Source organism: Alligator mississippiensis, chromosome 8 (assembly GCF_030867095.1).
Source record: "Alligator mississippiensis isolate rAllMis1 chromosome 8, rAllMis1, whole genome shotgun sequence".
Taxonomy (NCBI): domain Eukaryota; kingdom Metazoa; phylum Chordata; order Crocodylia; family Alligatoridae; genus Alligator; species Alligator mississippiensis.
Window position 1 is genome coordinate 57,584,115 of NC_081831.1, and position 23,353 is coordinate 57,607,467.

A 23,353-nucleotide genomic window follows, 5' to 3' on the forward strand; every position below is an offset into this window, starting at 1 on the left:
CAGCATGCCGGTTAGTGGAGCATGCCAGCTTGTAAGATGCCAGATAGCGCTTTTACTATACCCCACATTGCCTTATACCAGATCATAGATTCATAGAAAATTAAGGTTGGATGGGACCTCAGGAGGTCATTTAGTCCCGGGGTAGGCAATTAGTTTGGGTGGAGGGCCATTTACTGAGTTTTGGCAAGTGGCCAAGGGCCATGTTGGTAGCCCTGCCCCTTGACAGGTTCCCCCTGGTCACCATATTGTGACCAGAAATCCCGCCTCCTAACCCCTAACTTTTGCCACCAGAAGTCCCTCCCCTTGCCCCCAGAAATACTCCTTTCAGCAAGGGGTTTTGCCATCTCAGAACCAGAAAAATACCAAATTATGTTCTAAAAATCAAACAACATTAATTTTAGTTCAAAAAATATTTTTGTCCTGATTTACATGTTTGTGTAGTGGTACACAGAGGTGATTGCACAATAGCTTAAAATGAAGTCTTACACTTGTATATTGTGGAGGCCTTGGGTGGCATTGGTGTGGGTATAAGTTTGTGGGGGGCTGCGGGTGTGTTTGTGGAGGGGTGTGGGGTGAGGGAGCATATGGGCATGTGTGGATATGTGGGGTGTGGGTGGGTGGGGGGTTTGTGGGGATGGGTGGCTGGGGTGTATGAGGTGGTGTGGATATGGGAGTCTGCGTGTATGGCAGTTTAAGGGGGCTGTGGGTGCATGTGTATGGTGAAGTGTGCATGTGGGACTCACCCTATGAACACACACACCCCTCTGTGGTGCCCATGTGGTCCTGTGCTCCCGCAGTCCAGTGATGCAGCTGAGGGCTACGTAGTGCTGGAGCAGCCAGCAGCGTCCAGGGAAGCAGTGAAAGTGGGGGTGGGAGGGGCCAGGCTGGCCTTGCTGGTGACTCCTGTTGGCTCCCCCTGGGTCCTACTGCTCCATATTCCTGTCATCTATGACAGGCAGCCAGAAGCAGATAAATAAATATACATTTTCTAAATTTTTAGGGGTCCCACAGGCCAGATAGAATGGCCTGCCAGGCCATATCCAGCCCATGGGCTGTATTTTGCCCACCCCGATCTAATCCAACCTCTTGTTCAAAGCAGGGCCATCCCCAACTATATCACACTATCCAAGGCTTTGTCTTCTGAGTCTTAAAAACCAATAAGGATGGAGATTCCATAACTTCTCTGGGTAGCCTGTTCTAGTGCTTTACTGTCCTCCTAGTAAGAAAGTTTTTTCCTAATATCTAACCTAAACTTCCCTTGCTGAAACTTGAGACCATTGCTCCTTGTTCTGTCATCTGCCATCACTGAGAACAGTCTAGCTACATCCCCTATCGAAGCACCATTCAGGTACTTGAAGGCTGCTTTAAATCTCCCCTTAACCTTCTCTTCTCCAGAACAAATTAGCCTAATTCCCTCATCCTCTCCTCAGAAGTCATGTTCCCCAGCCTTCTAACCTTTTTTTTGTGCACTGCACTAGATTCTCCAATTTGCCTACATCCTTTCTGTAGTGGGGGGCCCAAAACTGGACACAGTACTCCAGATGTGGCCTTACCAGTGCTGAATAGAGGGGAATAATCATTTACCTCATTCTGCTCCCAATACTCCTAGTAGTGCAGCCTGGCATGCCATTAGCCTTCTTCACTGTTGGCTCATATGCAGCTTATTGTCCACTGTAACCAACAAGTTCTATTCTGCAGAGCTGCTGCTTAGCCAGTCAGCTCCCAGCCTGTAGCAGTGAATGGGATTGTTCCATCCTAAGTGCAAGATTTTGCACTTGTTCTTATTGAACCTCATGAGATCTCATTTGGTCTTATCCTCTAGTTTGTCTGTCTCTCTCTGAATCCTAGCCCTACCTTTCAAAGTATCTATTCCATCCAGCTTGATGTACATCTACAAACTTCTTCAGGGTGTACTCCATCCCATCTTCCAGATGTTGAGCAAAACTGGTCCCAGGACCAAACTCTATGGCCCTCCACTCAATACTGGGTGCCAACTAGACATTAGGGCTATGCAAAGCTTTGGTGGCTGATTCTACTTGGAAGAGATTTGGCCTGATTCGGCGTCCGAATCTCCAAATCTGAATCAAATTGGGAGACTAATAAAAAGGTCTGAATCAATTCAAAGCCTCTGAATCAATTTGGAGGAGACCTCAAGGAGGTTTGGAGATTTGGGCAGTCCCTGCTTGCCACTGCAGGGAGTTGGACCCAGGCTCCATGCTGGTACACGGGGGGGGGGGGAGCTGGAGAAGCGGGGAGGAGACCATGGGGGGAATCCCACCACTTCCCATCCCCTGCTTGTTCCCCCAGCCCTCCTGAGTGCCTTCCCACACCCACCCCCTCTCCCAGCCCCATCAATGGCTGCCCTGCCCAGCCCCAGCATCCCGGCATTAAAATTAAATTAAAAAAAGCCCTGCACTCACTGGCTTCTGCCAGGTTGGGGGGGGGGGGCAATTCCCACTGCCTTCCACTTCCCTGCACTGTGTGGGGGGGCTCTGCCATGAGCCCCCATCCCCCACCTGCTCTCCCAGCCCTATCAAAGGCTGCCCCGCCCTGCCCCAGCATCCTGGCATTTAAAAAATAAAAGCCATGCATTCACTGGCTGTTGCAGTAGCTGTCAAGGCTTCTGGGGGGTTGTGGCAGAGCCCCCCCCCCCATGCAGCACAGGGCAGTGGGGATCACCCCCACACATGGCAGGAGCTGGTGAGTGCAGATTTTTTTTTTCAAGCGCTGGGACTCTGGGGCTGGGTGGGGCAGCCATTGACGGGGCTGGAAGAGCAGGCAGGGAATGAAGCCTGTTCAATTCAGAGATTCAGCTGATTTGGTGGCAGCCAAATCTCCGAATCAGATTTGGCTGAATCAATTTGGGACAGTGATTCAAATCACTGAATCATATCACCGAATAATATCATCAGCACAGAGGCAGAAAAGGATCTTGGAGTCATTATAGACTTCAACATGAACATGGGCTGCCAATGTAGGGATGCAGTCAGGAAGGCTAATGCACCTTGTCATGCATCCACAGATGCATCACGAGCAGGTCCAAGGAAGTGATCCTCCCCATCTATGTGACACTGGTCAGACCGCAGTTGGAGTACTGCATCCCGTTCTGGGTGCCACACCTCAGGAGTGATGTGAACAACATTGAGAAGGTCCAGAGGAGGGCCACGTGCATAATCAGGGGTCAGCAGGGCACGCCCTACAAGGAGAGGCTACGGGACCTGAACCTGTTCAGCCTCCACAAGAGAAGGCTGAGAGGGCATCTGGTGGTTGTCTGTAAACTGGCCAAGGGAGACCAGTAGGCAATGGGAAAGTCCCTGTTCTCCCGAGCACTGCTGGGAGTAACAAGGAATAACGGCCATAAGTTGACTGAGAGTAGATTCAGGCTAGATATCAGGAAGCACTACTTCACAGTCAGGGCAGGTAGGATCTGGAACCAACTTCCAAGGGAAGTTGTGCTCACTCCTACCCTGGAATGAGGCTAGATAGACACCTTTCCAGGGTCATTTGACCCAAGCATTCTTTCCTGCCTGTGGCAGGGGGTCGGACTTGACGATCTGCTCAGGTCCCTTCCGACCCTACCAACTGTGAAACTATGAAACTATCGCTTTCCCCCAAATCGACCGAATCTGAAGCGAATACTAGCTGCTTCGCACAGGCCTACCAGGCATCAAGCCATTGTTTACTACCCTTTAAGCCTGAAAATCCAGCCAGTTTTCTATCTACCTTACTGTCCATTCATCCAACCCATACTTCCTTAATTTGCTTGTGAGAATGTTGTGGGAAACTGTATCAAAAGTCTTGTTAAAGTCAAGGTATATCATGTCCACTGCTCTCCCCACATCCATAGAACCAGTCATCTTGTCATTGAAGGCAACTAGGCTCATCGGGGATAACTTTCCCTTGGTGAGTACATGCTGACTGTTCCTAACCACTTTTTTCTCCTCCGAGTGCTTAGAAATGGATTCCTTGAGGACATGCTCCATGATTTTTTCAGTGACTTAGGTAAACCCTGGATTTTCCTCCTTTCCTCTCTTAAAGATAGGCACTACATTTTCCCTTTTCCAGTCATCTGGAACCACTCCTAGTTGTCATGGACTTGTATACATCCAACTTGCCTAACGTCACATGTACAAGTGGCCAGACCTGTTCTTTCAGCACTGTTGGCTGCTCACCTTCTCCCCAAACTGGGCTGCCAGGTACAGTAGTCTGGGAGTTGACCTTGCTTTTGAAGACTGAGGTGAAAAAGGTGTTGCGTACTTCAGCCTTTTCCTCCCCATCTGTCACTAGGTTGCCTTCCCCATTCAGTAGGAGGCCCACACTTTCCTTAATCTTTCTCTTGTTTCTGACATAAGGAAGATAGTCTCTTAACTGAGCCCTCACTTTTCTCAGAAATCAGGTTTAGCTGGCCCAGAAATTAGCTGGTCCAGAAAGGCAACAAGTTGGGTCTGCTTCAGACCATTTTGGATCAAGCATTGGAATCAAGTTCCAAAATTGAAGGGCCCTCATCAAGAATGCCCTGACAGCTGATACCTCTCTATTCTCCCAGCATGAATGTCCTTCTGAAATTTGGTGCTATATAATACAAATTAACAGTTTGTATAATGCTGCACATTACAAATCATATTTCCTGATAATAGATGACTGGAATAAGCTCGTGGAGTAAAACATGTTCCTTTCAAAGAAGAGGTTGTAGTATAATGGTTGGAGACTTCTAAAGACTAAGGTAACATCAGCAATACATACCTTTTAGAAGAAGTGTGTTGCTGCTAAATTAGTTTTCCAGATAGAAATAATTATGCTAAGAGCCAGGTGGCTCTAAGGCTGTCTCTACTTGACTGTGAATGTTAGTTGTTGCCGCTTTACTGTACCAAAACCAAATGTTCCATGTACCCTGAGCTTTGTAAATAATTGACTCCAAAGTGGCCTTATATCTGTAAAATGTTTGGAGAAAAGCTGGCCTTTATTCTTTTTCTCATCTAAAGCTTTTGCTTCTCAGTTACTTCCCGCTCTCAGATATTATAATACTCCCTGCCATCTCCTCTTACCTTTTTTAAAAAGAAATTTTAAATTCTCTCAGTCACTTTACAGCCCTCCCCCCCTCAAATTTAAATGAGCCTGCTTAAAACTTTTAAAAACTAGAATGAAAAAGCCCTCTGCAATTGTTTATAACTGCTGTGCATTCTGGCACCATGGCCTGAAAATGAATGTCAGTGAAGCTAGTAAGTTACCCTGACTCTGTCAGCCTGTCAACATCTGTTCAAGCTGCTGCCTGGATGTATACCCAGGAGAAAGAGAAGATAGGGATCGGAGAATGAAAGAGCTTGACCAGTTTCCAGAACTGAAATTCCTGTCATTATTCTAACTTTATTTGCTTGGTCTAGATTTTCAGCTTGTGTAAATTGTCATAGTGGCATTGATTTCATTTGAACTATGACAATTGACAAGAATCTGGCCCTTTCATTCATTCTATTAACTATTAATTTAAAGTTGTTCTGCTGTCCAGTTATAGGTTTCCATCCCACAATTATTGCTTGTCATGCAGTTTGGGAAGCAGTTGCATTGTTTAGTGTGACTCTGAGTGCATCTAATTGTGTTTTCTTTCATTTATGTAACAGCAGCAGCAAAAATTAAAATCTAAACAGGAAAGAAAATGTTTTCATCTTAAGAATCATTGAACCAATGTCACAAGTACTAAGTAAAATCAAATTGTTACTATTTATAAATAAATAAAAAAAAATCAAATGAGAAGAAAATAAAGTAACTAGGAAAACAGTGATGCCTAAAACTCATCACCTTCCATTTGGAAGATGGATATATTGTGCTGCATTTGGTAAAAGAGAAGACTAAAACAATCTGAAGTGCATATCTCTAAGTAGGATGGGAACTTTGTGTTATAGCTGTGGGGGCCAACCTTTTTGCAGGCATGCTACAAATTAAGCCCCATGCTCTCCCCAGGTGCCACTCCAGTTCCCTTTTCTGCCTGTTCCGTCACTTTGCTCTCTGCTTCCTGCCCTGTGCTCCCTGTTTGATCTATTTCTGTTTCCTACTCTTTGCTGTGGGCTCCCTGCTGTGGACTCCCTGATGCTCTGTTTTCTGCTCCTTGCCCTATCTGCTGCTGTGCTACCTGCCTCCTTTCCCCATCTGCCCTATGCCACACACAGAGGCTGCCCATGCCACTTGTGATACGTGTGCTGCACTTTGCACCCCCTGGCATTATAGCGGTGTTGCAATAGTATATTGCCAGGTGTTCAGAAACAATTGTGATTAACATAAAGTGGAAGGATAGAAATAAATAGTAAGTGACAATCATTTCTTGTTATTTCAGGTGATACAACTATAAATGTTTAAGTTATAGTGTTTCATATGCCCTTGTTGCAAACAGAAACAATTGGGACTAAAAGTCTCTGGAAGTCAGTGGAAAAGCTCTGATTGACTTCTTGAGGTCAAAGATCAGGCCTAAAATGAACATCCCTTACTTGCACAATTTTGTTGGCATAGAGACTTCAGAAACAGAAACTGTAGCAAGTATAGGATTGAGTGGTCCCATGTCTTGTCAAAATCTTATTGCTGAAGGGGGTGCCTATTTGATGTTTTGTACTTGTGTCATGGAGAAATGAAATTCCTCTGTTAGCCTTCTGTACCAAGAGAGACCATGCTGCTTTTTAAACTCAGCATTGAGACTATTTGATGGACCTTGATGTAGGAAGTTGATGGTAAGAGTCTTAAAACAGTATTGCTTTCTTTATTTACCTTGTATCTTTTTCCAGTAGACTGCTTTGGTTTCTGGATACTGCCTGTAGATCTGGGCACACTTAATTTAGTAGTTTTGCTCTCTGATGCATTGTAAAGTAGATAAGAAATTTTGCAATGATTGGGCTTGTTTTATGGGCAATGAATTTTAAAATTTCATGTATTTTCATATTTTTTTTGTCATGGCAAAAAGACCTATTTTATTGTCAAGGTTATAGCCAAGTCCATATTTGAATGTTTATACCTTTTGCAGTTTTCATGCTGATTGTGCCAAATACCTTGCCTTCCATGTTCCCATCCAACACCTTTAACATAGAGAAAATCATTTCTCCCTTACACAAGATCTGCTCAAAGACAGCAGACTGAAGGAGCTGTCAGGGAGTTGGTCATGAGTGATTCTCAGTTGCTTAGTCCTGGAGTTACAGCGAGAGGCAAGACTATCCACTGACAGTCTCTTACACTTTAGGTTCATTTGAGCCATATGGAATGCTCAGTCTTTCATACTTGCTGACAACCTGACCCATGGAACTTAAATACAGATGACAGAGTTCATCTACTAGCACTTTGTTTTCCGTTACTCCAAAATCTAGATTTTACTTGGCACTGCCTCTCTGCAAAGCTAGAAGAGCTCCTTCTATTTATTTCCAAAAATCTTTTTCCTTTCTGCTTGAGATCATAGTAGTTTTTTATGCACCAAATTAGGGTTAAACTGAAATAGCAAGTGAAGACATCAACCAAGAGATTAGAGATACTTTAGAGATCATACTGCAAAACAGAGACCAGCCCTTAAGTTAGTGGCAAATGCTTAAAAGTTCCTAATTCCAAATTTACATATTTTTTAAAAAGCATTTGTACCTTATCACCATTCAAAACAATGGAATTGGAGAGGTGTCTACATGAGATGCTTCAAGCTCAGCACACTAATTCTACTGTGCATTAGCACAGTGAGCAAAACCTGTGCTAATGTGCTAAAGCACAGTGGAATTAGTCTACTGTGCATAAACATCACAAAAAAGTGTGCGCTGGCATTAATACACAGTAGCGCCGATTATGGCACATTAAGTTAGTACCTGTAATGACAGATACTAAACTTAATGCACCATAATTATGGCACATTAATGAACCTGTAGACATGTCCTTTAACATCCAATTGATTTCAGTAGGACTTAAGCATGTACATGTTGTAAACAATGCAAAGCCCTGTTTGAAGTTATGCTGGTACTTCCTCTTGAGATATAAAATATACAGATTTTCCAGCATAGTTAGACCAATCTTCAGTGAACTTGTGTCAATGCAAATATTTCTTAATTGTTAGGGGTTTTTTTTTTTAATTTACCACCTCTCGTGTCTCCTTTCTTCCCAGCCCCCCCCCACCCCCCAAGTTTGATACCACGATGAGAATGTCTGGCCCACTGCCTTCCAGAATCTGGTAAGATTAGACATCGCTAATTATTGCTTTCTTTCGCACTTCACTCAGTGTTGCTACACTGAAAATGTCAAGTGTAATATGGTGTTGGAGAATCAGACAATATTTTTTTCCAAGACATCTGAACAACTTCTGACTAGGTTGATGAAATAATAATTGATAAAAATGTACCATCCATAGGACAACAATATCCAAAATAATAACAATGAAATTTTGAATTATGTCCTTAAGTTTAAGCCCCTATGTATTTATTAAAGAAATTATAAGTTTTCCATCCATATTTCAAATAATCCTATAGAACTTAATAGAGAATTAGAACTCCTTTATGGAATTCTATAGGATGGTTAAAAAAAACATAGAAAATCTAATTCTTTGTTACATTTTTAGTTTAATTTTAGTTTTCTGTAGAATATTGTGGTTCCATCTGTATTTAATCTTTAATTTAATGAAGGCAAAGTTCACAACAATAGCAAAATTAAAGCAATTTGTGTGATTATATGATGTCTATTGTAACCTAAAAGGCCAAATTTTCCTGAACCTGTATTCCTTGGTTATCTAAATCTCCCACTGACTACAAGATCAAGCAGTAAACCAATACGAATTACTAATTTTTACAGACAAGCATGGAAAACAATGTAACTGGAATGTTTGATAACATTCAGGAGATCACTGAGTTTTTCAATCTTACCCAGCTCTTATAAATTAATGTGGAACCAATGTCTACATTTAGCCGGAAGAAAATACTAAAGCTTTGCTAGAAAGAAACACAGCATTGTAACACCTAATGATATGTATGAACTTTACTTGGGTAAATAAATAAAGACAGCTAATGTTATTTCCTAATTCTAGTTCGATGTAACCAATTACATATTTCACGTACGTTAGTGATGTGTCATGTCATGGAAACAAATTTACTTAGTGTGTAGTAACTGTTAATGAAGAAGTAAAACAAACATCAAACCCAATCCACATTTACAATTGCAAGGTATTGTCTGGTAATAATTGGATACAGACAAGCTGATGGATAATTTTGAACAGTGGACTAAATTAACTGAATGAAAAATTAAAAGACCATTACATGAGAGAAATAGATCTTTTGCAGGTAAGGTGGACATGGGCAAAACTTCAGGAATGCAATCAAAAATACTTTCAATTATTGTATTGTTGTATGGAATTTAAAAATAGGTAAAAAGAAATCAAATCTTTTTCTCATTGTTCATACATTCTCAAAACTGGAGTGAAATTCATACCCTACAGAAATTAATAGGATCTTGAAAATTCATTAAATAACATTGGTTTTCTGGTTCTGGAAATGGAAATAATGTAATTTCAGATCTGTGAAAAGGATAAATTCTTCTTTTTTTCATTGTATTGGTGAAAATACTTAGAAATACCAGTGGAAAATTTCCCAATAGAAAGGTTTTACATCAGAAAACACAAATGTATTAAAAGTGAAAAATGTTGTAGAAAATATATAATATTTCACTTTAAAATAATAGAATAGAATATTCCACAAAGGTCAAAATTGAATGTTTAAATTTTCCATTTAACACAACTTTTGGTATTGAAATCTTTGTCTATTATGTTGACAAAATCATATAAAACAAGAAAACCAAAATTGCAACAACAAAAAAAAATGTCGATCAAACCAAAATGATTTTTCAGCTTTTGTTTTAGTGGAAATTCAGTTGAATTTGTATTATACAAAAATGTTAGTTTCATTCTGAAAAGGAAAAAATTGGAAATGATAATTTCCTACAAAACAGCAACTTTGGTTTTCACCTATGTGGAAAACTAAAAGCAGAGTCTCAATATGGAGGAGAGAAAATCAAATGCATTCACACAATGTTACTCTGAATAGGCTTGCAATTGGCAGCACCAGCCACGTCTCCATGTGTATTAATGTGCCATAATTACAGTGCTCTAAGTTAGTACCTGTACTAACTTAATGCACCATAATCAGCGCTACTGCACAGTAGTGCTACTGTACATCTCTTAGGTGACATTTAATGTGCAGTAGACTAATTCTACTGTGCATTAGCATGGCTTTAGCCATGACATGCTAATGTGCAGTAAAATTAGTCTACTGCACTTGTAGTGTCTTTTGTAGATGCACTCAGTTACTATCAAAATAATGAGCTTGGAAGAGTGGGAAGAAGCAAATATTTGAGTAAAAAATCAAAAGATTTGGGAAAAATTAAGTTTCAGTTTTAATTTAATTTCTGTCAGACATGTTTTATATAATCTTTTATATTTTTCAAATACTGCAGCATGCAGTAAAAAGCTAAACTAAAACTGGAAGATACAAAGGGCCAATTAAAAGTGATGAAGCAGAGAAAAGTCTAGGGGATACCATGTAAAAATCATGAAAGCTGTAGTCAAATGAGGAACTCAAGAGACCCAAATGGGTGGCCCTTTCACCTCCTGGGTGCATTCACACATGCAGGCATATGCACTTGCAGAAGCTCAAATAGGAGCAGCACAAATTTGAGACAGGGATTTTTGCCTTAGCACATGTGCCCAGACATGTACTTTGGTGTGGGGCAAGTTGTGCCACTTGGGGCAAAATAACCCCACCCAGCTCCTCCCTTATCTGCAGCCAAGGGGAGCTAGAACCTGGTGCTGGCCCCAGCAGTATAAAAAGCTGCCCTGGCCTACTTGCTGTCAGGAGCTTCTGGGGTCATTTTCATGTTTTGACCCTTTGACCCCTGTGTCACTCCTGTCCTGTTTTTTGCCTTTGTTGTCACACGAATTTTGTTGTGTCATTCATCCATTAGCCCCATACAGTAGGGGCTACTAGTTAGCCAGGTGGGCCTTAGGGCCCACAGTACTTGAATGACACAAATAGACAGGAGCTTCTGGGGCCCAGCCAATTAGTATTTGGGGACCCTTTGTGCCAGCTGGACTGCTGAAGCAGCCCTAACCAAGAGTTCCCTGCACCCTCTACCCACATCAGCAGTTTAGCAGTGGTGGCTGCTACCTGGCTATGACCTGTTGCCACCTGTGACAGCATGTGGCCCTAAGGCTGTGCACCTATCAGACCTGGATAGGGACTGCATGGCCACAGCAGAGGCATCTGCACCTCTGGCCTTTTTGTGGTACTATTGCCATGTGTGCCGCTGCCTTGCCATCTGGGCAGCTATTGCCTGGGAGATATTCTCAGTGTGGTGGCCTACTTTGAACTGTCCACCTGGGTCCAGGGTGCCAGCCTTGAGCAGGCTTATCTGCCTGAGTACTGCCACTTGCCTCACTAGCAGGAATTCTGGTGTTCCCTATTTAAAAACTGCAAAATATCTGATAAAAAAAAATCCCCAATTCACTCTTTAAAATACCCCAAAATCCATGTTCTTCCACAAATAAAACAAAAGACCACTAGAGAGAGAGAGAGAGAGAGAGAGATCAGTTTGGCAAAGTTTTATTAATATATTTACAAGGTTAAAGCAATGTGGAAGCCTACCAGTGTCTCTATCATCATAATAAAATGAATTTTAAATATCTATATGTTTTGATGTTTGCTTTTAGTTTTCTTATCATAGAACAGTTAGAGCTCCCCTTGACCCCTTCACTAACCAGGATGTGGGGACAGCTGCCCCTGCAGCCACAGCTCCTGCCATCAGGTCTCATCCTGTCTGGCAGCTGGGCACACAGAGTATGTACTGGAGGGATGTGGGGTTTTCAGAAGCAGGGTGTGGGGGATGTGTGGAGGGATGTTGGGCAGCATGGGATGTGTGGGTAGGTGTGGGTGGATTGTGGGTAGACTTTGTGGTGGGGAGCTGCTCAGGAGGGGTGGGTGCCTTGCCCCTACACGGGGCACAGACCCCCCCCCCCCACAACACATGGACTGTCTCCCTGCACAGCCTCAGCTCCCACATGGCACCAGCCACGCACCCCCACCCACTCCACATGGCTCCAGCCTTCCCCCTCACCGCATGGCCAACAGCTCACCAGCAGCAGTAACTACCATCCAGGTTCTTGGGACCTCATAGCACAGTCCCCTTGCATGGTGTTGGGCAGCAGGGGGCAGTAAGGACTGGCCCCAGCCACCTGGCACCCAGTGCTGCCTCTGCCATATTGTGCGGGTCTGGCCCAGCTCATTGCAGTGCCACGTGCTTTTGGGCAGTTCCAGGCCACTTGGGTGTCACCCGGGGCCCTGTGGCACTTGTGGGGACCATGCGTCTTGCTGGGCCAGGTCCTGCATGCATGGGTCCCATGCACCTTCAGACCAGGCTGCTTCCATGTATGCAGGACCCAGCCTGGCACAACACATGGTTCCTGCAAGTGGTGCAGGCCCCAGGTGACAGTGCAAGTGGCCCAGAGCTGCCAAAAGGCACACAGCACCTCACTGAGCCATGCCAGGCCTGGACAATGTGGCAAAAGCAGTGCTGGGTACCAAGCAGCCGGGGCTGAGCCACATTGCCCCCTGCTGCCCTGTCCTGTGTGTATGGGGGGGGCTGTGCTATGAGGCCCTGAACACTCCAATGGCTGCTGCTGCTGCCAAGGAGCTGTAGACCATGTGGGGGGGCTGGAGCTATGTGGGGGGGGATTGGCTGGGGCTGGGCGGGGGGGGGCATGTGGGCCCTGTAGGGGGCGGGCAGGGAACCCACCCCTCCCAAGCTGCCCCACCTTGTCCCCTGCACCCTCACTAGTTTCCCTCCCCCCATCTCCAGCCCCCATCTCCTACTTACCTGGACTAGAGCCCAGGTCCAGGTTGCTGCAGCCTATATCACTATTTGCTCTGCACAGGCAGGCACTGTGCTGCAGCACCGGGGCAGGAGGCAGGCACAGAGATGCTCCGGCTGACTACCAGAGTGTCTTTGTGGAGGACTGAAGCCTCCAGTTGCCTCAGGGCATGATTCTGGATTGTGCTCTGCCCTGCTTTTTTTCTGGGTTTTTTTTTTTTTTTTTTTTTTGATACCTGGATCTCCAGCTATTAAATTTTGAGCGCACGCTGCATATGTTTTTTGTTCCCAGCATGCCTCTTGCCCCGTCTCAAACTGCTTTGAGATGCAGCAAGAGGCACATGTGCACTCATCTGGATGCGCCCTTTGAGCCTAATTTTTCTTAATGAGAGTGATGCACGCATTTGAGGGTAACAAGTACGTTACAGAATGTTTCCAAGAAAGTTATTTGATAGCATAGGTACAAGGTAATAGTAGTAGAAATTCTACATTCTATTACTATTTGGTGCTCAGAACTCCCATTGAAGTCAAGGGGGATTATGAGGGGTTCACTAATAGGAAATCATTCAAAGGGGTACTTACCTTTTTTTTTTTTTTTGCAGTGAGGGAATGAAGCAAAAGCAGAAAGGATGGATTAAGAATATTAAGCAGCCCAGGTATTTTGAGCAGGAGGGCATTTTCTTAAAAGGTTTTGAACATGAAATAAAAAACATACTTCCAACATATGGTAGCAGCAAAAAAATCTGCATTTTCTTACTGCATCCTTTATTTACTGCCTCACAAGATCATTGTTCTCAGGACCCCCCACCCCCACTGAGCAAACATTGCTGCCTGATAACAAAGTAGAGCTACTGTGAGCAACAGTGATCTCCTGTTGTAACAACTGACCAACAAAGCCAACTCACAGCAGGTGGCCACCTTACAAGACTATTGTATGCCCACTGAAAGTTAGCCACCTTTTGAGCAAAGTAGTGGTAACGAGAAGTGAAGCAAAGGGTAAAATAATGAAATTCTTGAGTCTGCCCTGATGAGTAGGAGTCAGGAACTGACTGCATGGCATTGAAAATATGCAGCTAAAAGAAAGTGAATCACAGCAAGTTAGGGCCAGATTCTGCCACTTTTACTCATACTGAGAATAAACACTATTCCTAAAGTGGACCTATTGATTTATCTCAGATCTAAAACTGACCTTTCTTCGTGCTTCCCTTTTTATCTCTCTCTTTGCTCAATCACCTTTTTAGTGTTGAAAATTGATATAATTAGGAATGGTGAAGGTACAGAATCCTAGTTGCTGGTTCACCAATCTTGTCCTTTTCTCTCCCACTTTCCCATTTGTCAATCCATACGCTAACAAGTTTTTTGTCTCCCATGCTGTGTTGGAGCTATGGGGTTCAGAATCAACATGTCAGTCACTGGTTTCACTGTTTAGGAGTAGCTCTTAGAAAATCATGCCAGCGATTTCTGCCTCCACACCAGTAAAACGCTAGTTTACAGGCAAAAGAACACAGGTTGGGAGAGGAGATGTTTATAAACAGTGCTGTCTAGTTATTAGTTTTGCTTATTATAAATTAACTGCTGAATCACTGATCCTGTAATTAAAAATTATTTTTGAAACTCAAAAGGCTTCTCAGACAAACTGTAGCTAGCACTTTTCACCTGTCCTGACCATTCTGTAAGATGGCAAATAAGCGGCAGAAAGGGGAAACTGTAAATAAGAGTTTGTCCTGATCTTTTCCTCCAGCTATAGACATGTAAACATACATATGGTTACTGGGGCAGGCAAGAAACAAAATCACATTACACAGAAAGTGGTGAATTACTGTTGAAGAAATATTTTAAAATGCTTTGGACTATAGCAGATGTTATAGCTGACTACAAGCTCTCTTCACAACTGGCAAAAACACTGAGCAACTCAGATGTCTTTGTACCCAGCTCAAACTGCAAAGGCTGAGGAATCTTGGTGATTTAAGGATTATACAGGTTCAGCATAGAAAACCCCTTGCAGAATTGCTTTCCAATGAGCAAGGAACCAGTGTTTTGCATTATTTTTGATTCATGAGTTATATTTGGCCTGAACATAGAACCAAAGCTAAAGGAGGAGCATGATATTGCCTGCAGCATTCAACATAGTACTGCACAGAACAACGGTCAGAGCAAACGGAACTGATGAAAGAGGAACAGTCTGTGACAAGTCAGTAATAGTACGATCACCCGTAATTAAAAGTAGATATAATCACACAAGGTATGGTAGGAAAAATATTGATTTGGACTAAAACAGTTTGGCTATAAAGCTGGGACCTAACAGCAATAGTATTCCTTTCAACTAACATAGGATCACACTGCCACAGGCAAACACTATTTGCTAGAGCACTGACATAAGAGCACATTGTGCAGTACCATCTATTGTCTAAAAGGCTGCTGCCTCTGAGATTGAGATAATTTGCATTAACAAAGTAAGAGAAGCAATGTTGTGGTGCAGTTCTCCAACATTTACAGCTGCTTCTTTATAGTAAGAAAATATATCAGGACTTGTGGTTTGTATACTGCCACACAGTATTTGTCACATCTTTTTTTCTATAAAAATGGAAAATAATTCTTGGGCATCTTCCCTAGCCTTGCAGAGAGATTAACAATAAGAACAGACTGACAAAGTGAAGAATTCATAACTGCAGAAGGATAGCATGGATGGGATTGTGCTGTCACCAAAAAAAAAGTATTGTAGTGAAACCATTGATCAAATAGCAAACATATGTAGAAGGTAGTGCCCATTTTATTGGGAGATCAAGAAATTAGCTGTGACAATTTGTGGATACATGTCAAGACATAGAGCCTGTGTAGAAAATGAGATGATGTTAAAATGGCCCAGTGAACAAAAAGATTGTTTTAAAAAGCCTGATATTAGAGCAGAATGAAACTGACAAAAAATGATTTTGTGACATTCAGTTGGCCATTTTTGTTTCTGTTTAATCCTTATGTAGCCTGACTACTACCTTTTTTTTTTTTGGTAAAATGTTATTAAATGGTCACTTTTGTATCCAAATCCTGTGCATATTTTTAAATGAAATTTCAAAATTTTGCATTGTTTGTTATTAAACAAAACAAAACAAAACTTGTAAGTTCTATTGCTTTATTTTTTCCAGTAAAAAGCCCCATACAATCCCTGAAATTTTGGAACACAATGCAAACTACTTTGGCTTTATGTCTTGCGGAATCAGATTAAAATTTTTCTGGCTCTGTCCAGTACTCATATTAAGAAATAATTGAGTACTGTACCTCAATGTTTAAACAGGGTGATGAAGAGTTAATATAAGCTGTGATCTTGGAGAGACATAAGTACAAAGTTGGTGGGATCCTAGCTGCATATGATCTGTCTTGATGATAAAAAAGAGTGGGCAAGTAGATAGGATGTAGGTAGGATGTAGATAGCTGATCACCATAAACTAGACTAGTAAGACTGATACATTTCTTGTACACTAGGGTGATCAAAGATCTGGCCAGTATGCTAAATCTGGTCCTCAGAGCCCTATGATTTGACCTGTGGTGCTGCCTGTGGGTCTCAGACTTGCTCTGAGAACCAAATGAAGTATGTGACCTGGAGTGGTCCTGTGCAATACATGTAACCCGTGCACTGGTTCCCAGAGTTGACCCAAGCAGGGTGCGGGGCCCGGGGCAAATCAGCCCTTGCAAGGCCCTGCCCCGATCCCACGCGCCCTGGATCTGAAAAAGCTGCCGCAGCCAGCGGCACTGTTGGTGCCTGGTGGGGGGTGGTGGGGGGCGGTAGCCAATGGCTGGATGCTGCTGCTCTACCCGGCTCCATGGGGCCCTCCGAAGCACGGGGCCCAGGGCGGTCACCACGATTCTCCCTTCTAGGGATGGCCGTGCTGACTCTACTGCACTGTTCACTGCATGGAGCTTGCACCGGATTGGCTGCACTCACTGTGTGCAGAGCATAGGCCATTCACTGCATGCACTGTATGGGGCTCATCCAAGGCATGCAGCATGCAGAGCTGGTCTGGGGCACATGCTGCATACAGCACCCATACTGGGCCAATGTGCTGGATGATTTTGGTATCCCTGATGTAGACCCTAACAGCTTTGCGAGTTGCTGGGATTAAATCTTGGGTTCATTTAAGTCCGTGGGAATTTTGTCATTGTCTTGAGTAGGGCCAGAGTTTTTCTGTAAGTTAGCAGTTACTGAAAAAGGCTAGCATTTCCTACTGCCCTAGAATACATTCAAATCAGTGATGGTGAGGTGAAGAAACTCCTTAACACGTAGCCCAATCTTATGAGTATCCTGGTTTCTGAAATTTCACTGACAGATATAAATAACCATTCAGAATTTCACGTGATTATCTACTGTATTTCCATTTATATTGCAGCTCTATATATTATATTTTAGTGCACTGTCCCCCAAAAAGAAAGATGTAAATATTTTTAAAGAGAGATAAGCAGTTTAAAGGAGACAACGGTGTAATTTTGTATTCTATATGTGATCTGTTTTGTAAATAAATTTGCATAAAAATATCTAGCTCTAGATGTCAAAGTTCTATTTTATCTTTAATTCAGATGCTCGAGAAATATAAATTATTTTTACAGCTAAATAAAAGCTATACAAAGCTGCCAGGAAAGAATAATGAGCCACACGTTGTGCCATGCAGCCATGATAAATCCAGCAGCACCATGGTTACAGTCAAAATGTAAGGCCACCAGCAACTAGGGAATATCAGAGCATATAGATTTCTTTGACTAGCTTTAGCAAACTAATCTTAACTGGGGAAGCATGTCACATATGACATTAGGTCAGCAACAGAAAATATTTACCTACAAGATAGACAGGCACCTAATATAAGAAGGAACTGTGAGTGTTTATAGTGAGTTTTTATCATGGAATAAAAGCATCAGTGTTTGTTGGGCCATACTTTGCCTGAGTGTGCATGTTTTATAGAAATAGGGAGATCAGCATTCTTGTAGCATGCTATGGTTTACAATTGCTGCTGATGGGAATACTAATGTTAGGATACACAGCTTACAGAATATGAAGTGATCTTGGGGATGGCACCAATGACATGCTTTAATTTAATTTTCTCTACTTTTGGGGCCTCCGTCTAACTTTAGAGGCAAACTGTGGAGTGAAAAGGTTCAGTTGTATCCTCTGTAGTTCTTATTGTGGAAAGTTCATTTTTACATTAAAAAATACATACATAATTAAAGTGAAACCTATTTGTATTGTGTCCTGCCTTCCTATACATATAGATCAATTCAAAGTAACTCCATTAACTTCAGTGGAATTCTGGATTAACACTTGCATAACAGATTAATATTTGGCCCTCCCTGTAAATTATCACTAGAAATGGTCATTAAAGTCAAAAGATGAATAGATTATTATGAGAAAGAGGGCTTAAGTAACTTCAGCTGACATGTTATTAAAAGAGAAATATTAGTGTCCAAATAAAAGTGTATTGGACAGAGCAGGAAGAAAAGTCACTGAGTAAAAAGTTTAAAGAGCTAATTACAAGGATATAAGCAAAAGCAAAATTTGACCTGAGACTTATTTCATTTCCATGATTCAATGTAATTGCAGCAAATACACAGATAGAACTGCACATTCACTGAGCTATACTCTAATTACATTTTCCTAAGTACAGCTCCCTCTCTGATGTGACATTCTTTAGTTGATGCAAGTATCCTAAGATGCCTAGTTCATACAAAGTCCATACAATAAAATAAAGCCTAGATGTACAACAACACTGAATTTTCATGGTTCCTTGCTCATCCTGCCCTGGTGTTGCAATGCTGCCTTAATTACTCATAAATTCAGCATTCAGGTTAAGCAGTTTGAGAAATGTGGAACCCGTGGAACTCTGCAAATTGGGGCATTTAAAGAGGCTTTGCCACAGGAATACAACAGCAGCAGCTAAAAGGACTGATTAATCAGTGCAATCACAATGCCTCTGGAGCTGCATCTACACAAGCAGCTCACTGTAGTGTCATTTAGCAAATACTAGATGACTGTGCAGTAACCAGTGATACTGTGCAGTCCCATTGCCACAGAGTTATTTTTAGCTGCTACTGTGCAGTAGCATCAGCATCAGCACCACAGTTTGTGCCCAGCGATGCTATATCATTGTAGCAATGAGCTACACTACAGTAGCTCATTGCTACAGTAAAGTAGGATCTCATGTAGACATGCCCTGGGAGTGGGAAACTTACATGGGATGTTTGGAAGGAAGTGGTCACACAGCATGTCTATCTCTCAGTAGCTTTGGGGCTGTGTGATGTCTTTGAAGCTATAGAAACATACATGCAGTTCCTTGCTATCTTTGCTTCCTTTAGTCTTTTAGACTAAGTACAGACAGTCAAAAAACCTGAGGCTGAATCAATTCAATCTTCACAGGTTAGTTTAAGTTGCATACATTGAACTGATAAGCAAATGAATAGACATTAACTTTTGATTTGGAAATTCAGCCACATGCCTGCAGTGGCCCAGACCAGAAGCCAGGGGGCACAAGAGCACACATCCCTGCTGGGCTGGAGCAGACAGCTTGAGTGAAGGCTTGCCCGCTCACTATGCAAGGGGGTGGGGGTGAGGGTGGGACTTCGGGAGAGGTAGAAAGCATGTTGGGATGCTGGGGGACTGAGAGTTAACTGGAATATAGCATATATATTCGCTGGTCAGACCGCAGTTGGAGTACTGCGTGCAATTCTGGGCGCCACACTTCAAGAAGGATGCGGATAACCTGGAGAGGGTCCAGAGAAGGGCAACTCATATGGTTAAGGGCCTGCTGACCAAGCCCTATGAGGAGAGACTAGAGAAACTGGACCTTTTCAGCCTCCGCAAGAGAAGGTTGAGAGGCGACCTTGTGGCTGCCTTTAAGTTCATCACGGGGGCACAGAAGGGAATTGGTGAGTATTTATTCACCAAGGCGCCCCCGGGGGTTACAAGAAACAATGGCCACAAGCTAGCAGAGAGCAGATTTAGATTGGACATTAGGAAGAACTTCTTCACAGTTCGAGTGGCCAAGGTCTGGAACGGGCTCCCAAGGGAGGTGGTGCTCTCCCCTACCCTGGGGGTCTTCAAGAGGAGGTTAGATGAGCATCTAGCTGGGGTCATCTAGACCCAGCACTCTTTCCTGCTTATGCAGGGGGTCGGACTCAATGATCTATTGAGGTCCCTTCCAACCCTAGCATCTATGAATCTATGGAATCTGAAGAGGGTCTAGAACAGAAATTCAATAAATCAATTTAACCTAAGTCAGTTAAGTCTGATACTGTGCCTATCAAAGCTTATCTTAAATCAGTTTGGGCCATTTTGAAAGTGGTTTATGTGCACTGAACTTCTATTCTGTTACAGATTTGAACTGGTTGAACCACTTATATCGGCTTATGTGTAATTTCTGTCCCTAGCCTTAATATTGCTGGTCACTCTAGTGTGATCAACAACTGGTCTGCATTCTTCCTATGGCTTTCTGACTCCTTAAGCATTAACACTCCTTTGAAGTCAATAATAATACCTGAATTCAGTAGTCTCTTAGTGCCTTGTTACATGTTACACTGTGAGCCTCACAAATGTTGATTGGTGTTAGTGCTAACTTGAGTTTGGAGTAGTCACAGGTTCAGGCCAATAAGGGCCTGGAGGACCGAAAGGTAAGAAATCCACCCCCTTCCATTCTGGGCTTCCCTTATGCCCCCCTGGCCCCCCCTCTGGCCCTCAGGGTCCCCCTCCCCCTGCTTACTTGTGTCAGCCAGCACTGTCTGTCCTGGGGCAGGGAGAATTAACCTGCTCACCAAGCCACTGTTGCTGCTGTTCTTCTCTGGCTGAACCTGGCCCAGAGAGCAGCAGGAGCTCCTGGACAGGCAGGTTAACCCTTCCCTGCCTGCTCCCCTGGGCAGCCACAAGTAAGGGAGAGGGAGCAGGGGGAAGTGAGTGGGGATCTGGGATGCTGGCGGGGGGGGGGAGGGGCAGCAGGTGAAGGGGGCTGAATACAGGCCAGCAGGGAAGGCAGGGAAGGTGAAGTGCTCACACCACCATGTCAGCTTGAGTGGCTATGTTAGTGGACATGAACTGGGTAAAGTGGATCAGAGAGAAACCTGCCTTGGAGTAGTGTAACTTTAAACTGCCTAAATGGTGCTTACTAAAGTTTGTAGTTTCAGGTATTAGTGTGGACAATCCAGGCATTAAGAGCTCCAGGAGCAGCCTAAAGTTAACATCTAACAAGCCCCTAAGGTTCTGGATGATAGCTCTCACATGGGTTAATGCTAATGCTACCCACCTTCTCTGCTTGCTTTCAGGCACTTACTTTATTGATGGATAATGATGGTGTGTACAACAGAGGGACACTAATCATGACGAAGAGGAGGAGGAGGAAGAAATAATTGTTTTCATGTACAGAAGGTAAGACTACCTTGTTGTTTTTGCTGTGGAGGCACTCAAAGGCTCTCTATGGAGACTGGGGTTCCATTGTTCTAGATACTGTGAAAGTACATATGACAACACAACACCTGTCCTCAAGTGTTCATCTGTATTCACATTCACACAGGTGATAAAAAGATAATTGGAAAAATATTCTCTACATACTTTTCTCACCATGCTCCAAGGAAGGGCTTTTGAATGCCTTGTATTTGCTGTCTTCTTTTTTTACCCAGTCCCAGCTTTTAAAACTTTAAGTAAGTAGGGACAAATATTGTTCAAACAATATTAAGGTTACATTAACAGTCAAATTCTACTATAACATACTTAGAGAAGCATTATGTCAGTGTGCTGAAACTCCGGAAGGTTCCAAGGCACTTTGACCTGCATTAACTTCTAGTATTTAGGTCAGGGATTATGGATGCTGCTTGTGACCTAGCCCCTAGTGTGGACCACCTTTCCCTTACACCTCTCCCCTGGCAATCTGTAGAGACTGTAAAGCAGGGGTTGGCAATCCCTGGTATGCATGCCGGGGCATGGCACAGGAGGCTATTATACTTGGCACATTATATCTGGCCTGGACTGTGGGCAGATGTTGCTGGCTATGGAGCCTGGGCTGCTCACAGCAGGCAATGGGGAGGCTGCAAGCCCTGCTGCAAGAAACTCAGGCTCTGTGATGGGCAGCAGCTGCCCAGAGCCTGGGCTGGATGTGGCATGCAGCCGGGAGGTCCATGACTGGTGCACCGGGGTCCAGAGCCCTGGCCTGGCTTTGTGGTGGCAGCAGCTGAACATGCACCTCAGGGCAGACAGTGGGAAATGGGTGGGGGGCAGCACAGCTAGCGCTCCCCACTCTTCTTCCTTCATCCTTCCCTGTGCTCCATCAGCAGCAGCTCTGGCTCCCAGGAGTCTCCACCCCTCCCTATCCCTCCCTCCCCCACCAGCTTGTTGCTGGTGGTGGCTGCATGCAGGCCTCCTGGAAGACACTGGGGAAGAGATCAGGCTGTGCTGCCTTAATGAGGATTGAACCCTTTACAGCTCCCCTGCCATCCACCCCTGGCATGCCAACATCTTCCAAGTTGAGGTTGCATGGTTTTTGGCACTCAACCCAAAAACATTGCAGATCCCTGATGTGAGCCCTGGGCCCCCAAGAGAACCCCAGGACACGTGAGGAGCCCCAGCCTACCCAGAGGTAATCAAGGGCCCATGGTGGGAAGGATGTAGCCCAGCTACAGGGAGGCAGCTGAGAGGAACCAAGGAAGGTCATACCCCCCCCCCCAGGCTCTTACTTCACCCAGCCCCCCAGGGAGCCACGCAACTAGAGCTGTGTGAATAGGATGCACAAACAGGCGCACTTCTGGGCCCAGTGTGTTAGTGCTGGCTGATGACAACATCCTGAGGGACAGCCAGCACAGGTTTGTTATGGGTAGGTCTTGCCTGACCAATCTCATCACCTTCTATGACCAGGTGACATATCACCTGGACAAGGGAGCAGAGATTGACATCATATATCTGGACTTTAAAAAAGCCTTTCATCTGGTGTCCCACGATCTCCTCTTGGAAAAATGGGTCAACTGTGTCCTCAGCTACATCACAGTCTGATGGCTGGGGAATTGGCTCTGAGGCTGGATTCAGAGTGGTGGTTGATGGAAGTGAATCATCATGGTGCTCCATGACTGGTAGTGTCCCCCAAGGCTCCATCCTTGGACCTGTTCTCTTTAACATCTTTATCAACGACGTGGATACTGGTGTCAGAAGTGGACTGGCCAAGTTTGCTGATGACACCAAACTTTGGGGTACAGCGTCCACATCTGAGGATGGGCTGGTGATCCAGGCTGACTTGGATAGGCTGAAAAAGTGGGCAGATACAAACCTGATGACATTCAATGCCAACAAATATAAGGTACTCCACCTCGGGGGGGGGGACCCCACGGCATGCTTATAGGCTTGGCAGTGCTACGCTTGCTAGCACCATGGCCAAAAGAGACTTAGGGGTCATGACTGACCACAAGATGAACATGAGCCACCAATGTGATGTCACAGCTGATAAAGCAAACCAAACTCTGGGTTGCATCCATAGATGCTTCTCAAGTT

At 43.9% G+C, this 23,353-nt stretch overlaps 1 long non-coding RNA gene across 10 annotated transcripts in view; it reads left to right on the forward strand.

Moving 5' to 3' along the window:
• Positions 1-23,353, forward strand: part of LOC109283272 (uncharacterized) — a 187,668-nt gene that overhangs the window by 116,945 nt on the left and 47,370 nt on the right. For 8 of the 10 annotated variants that reach the window (XR_009463966.1, XR_009463962.1, XR_009463958.1 and 5 more), the window contains 3 exons: positions 8,114-8,179; positions 13,458-13,511; positions 21,145-21,247. This is a non-coding gene — a long non-coding RNA (uncharacterized LOC109283272). The remainder of the gene's footprint in view (positions 1-8,113; positions 8,180-13,457; positions 13,512-21,144; positions 21,248-23,353) is intronic. The other 2 variants (XR_009463959.1, XR_009463963.1) reach the window with 2 other exon arrangements.